The sequence below is a fragment of the Leucoraja erinacea genome, chromosome 13 (genome assembly GCF_028641065.1).
Source record: "Leucoraja erinacea ecotype New England chromosome 13, Leri_hhj_1, whole genome shotgun sequence".
NCBI lineage: Eukaryota > Metazoa > Chordata > Chondrichthyes > Rajiformes > Rajidae > Leucoraja > Leucoraja erinaceus.
The window spans coordinates 38,746,594-38,748,838 of NC_073389.1; positions in this window are offsets into that span (position 1 = coordinate 38,746,594).

Genomic DNA, 2,245 nt, shown 5'->3' on the forward strand with positions numbered 1-2,245 from the left:
TGATTTGATTCCATTATCTTAATTAGTCATAATTCTTAACCATTACTTAAGGTTTGATATTAAACCATTCTGTTTGGAATATGACATTTCCAAAGGGGAGTTAACTGACATGTGAGTGAGAATTGGGGGAATGGGGTTCTTCTGTGATGAGTTAATGCGATCTGGACAAGCCAAAGGTCTGCTTCCTGTGAGAGGCTCAGAGTGAGTGAAAGTGAAGACTTGGAGAGGATGGGAATTAGGAATTTGGAGCAATTTGGGGTTTGAAGTGGAGTAATTTGAGTGCAGCTTCTGGGGGATGTTGTCTCGAAACACTAGGACTGGATACAGGCAATAAGAAATTGCACAAGGATGTTTTAATATTTGGGAGCTTTTTTCCTTGATTGGATGTCTAGATAGAGTTTAGAATGTTGTTTTAGTATAACTGTCTCTTTCAATGTACTCAATTAGATGCTGAGCTTATCACCGTGAGAGGAATAACGAGACCCAATAGTGATTTTGATTCCCCTTTAATTTAGTCGGGGTTGGCCTGTAAACCTGGTGGAGAGCTGCATTGATGTGTTTAAGTTGCCATGGTGAAGTTATATCACACTGTTGTTAAGTATGGAGTTCTAGGATTTCAACCCTCTGACAGGTAACATACAATATAGTGCTAGACTAAGTGGGACCCATTGGGTCCCAGCATCACACGGGAGGGCTGGTCCCCCATCGCAATATTCCACCTCTCCACCAATTCCAATATTGGTAGCCGGTGGGGTGGGGGGGTGGGGGGCTTTCTGGAGCGCTAGTATGGGTGTTTTGGGCTGAAGGGACTGGTTTCCAGTGGGCTATTATGGGCATTGTGGGCCGAATGGATTCTTGGGCTGGCGGCTAAGTCACTCAAGCCTTTTGTGCTGGCAGCTCACTCACTCACGGCTGGTGGACTGGCAGTTGACTCACGGCTATTCCTTGAAATTTCATTTCAAGCAGTGTGCAAGGCCACCAAATTCAAGTGCAATTTCATACCATTTCAAGCAGGGTGCAAGGCCACTAAAGACAGCGAGTCGTGACCTCTCCCTCCTCCATCTTGCAGAGACTGAGCCACACCCACACTTCTGGGTTTTATAGTCCCTCCCCCCTCCCACTAGAAGGGGCTGGCCTTCATGGCATGATTGACAGGAGAGAGAATCTCAACATTTTTTAAACACTAGACGGTAGTCTTTAAGATATGCTACTTTAATTCTGAATTCACTCTGTCCCAAAATGGTTCTATTTTTGGGCAACTCCAGAAGATATGTGCATGATTTGCATCTGTTTGGCCACATTGCCTCCAGCATGTTTGCTGTCTTAGAATTTGCTTGCTTTTTATGTTAGGCGTAATAAAGAAGCTAATCAACTTTTTCCAATTAAATTCTCTCCATTTTTGTGAATTAGTGGATGTCTGCAGTGTTACACACATATGATGCCATTCTTCTTCTGAGATTGTGATGTTCAATTCCTTTTCCCACTTAAATGTTCCATAAAATGTAGTTTCAGCTTGACATTCCATTCAACTACGATAAAGTTTAGAAATAATCCTTAATGTTTTTTGATGATACACATTAACTATCACTTCTATCACTGGATTATTTTCTTCTAGTGCCTCCCTTTTTACTTTTTTATTGTAATAATCTCTCAGTTGGAGGTAACGTCTTGGTTCTGAAGTGCAAATCTATCCTTCAAATCTTGAAAACTTCTTAGGTCTCCATTTTCAGTAATAGTACAAAATGCAGTCATTCCTTTCTTCATCCACTCTTTAAATGTTGAGTCATACATCCCTGGTTTAAATTCATTATCCAAAGCTATCCATCTTAAAACTTTGTGTCGTTTATTCAGTTTAAGTTGTCTGGTAAGAGTGAACCAGGTTTCTAAAGTAAATATCGTTATTGGATCAATTATACTCCTGATATGTCCAGGAAGCGCTTTTTCTCCCAAGAGTGTTTTGATGTGGAAGTCAGGTATATATATGTCTCAATCTCTCTCCACCTAGCTATATAGCTGTCCTCACACCAATTAATTAGTGGTTGAAATTGGGCTGCATAGAAATATATCCTACAATTTGGACGTGCCATCCCACCTTTGTCCTTTGGCAACTGGAGTGTGGTGTATCGAATTCTGGCAATTTCTACTCATGGTATCGTGATAATGTCTTCAATCTTCAGATCTCCGCTGCCTTTCCCTGGGACAATCCGACCACCTCTCACTGTTTCTACTGCCTGTATACAAACCC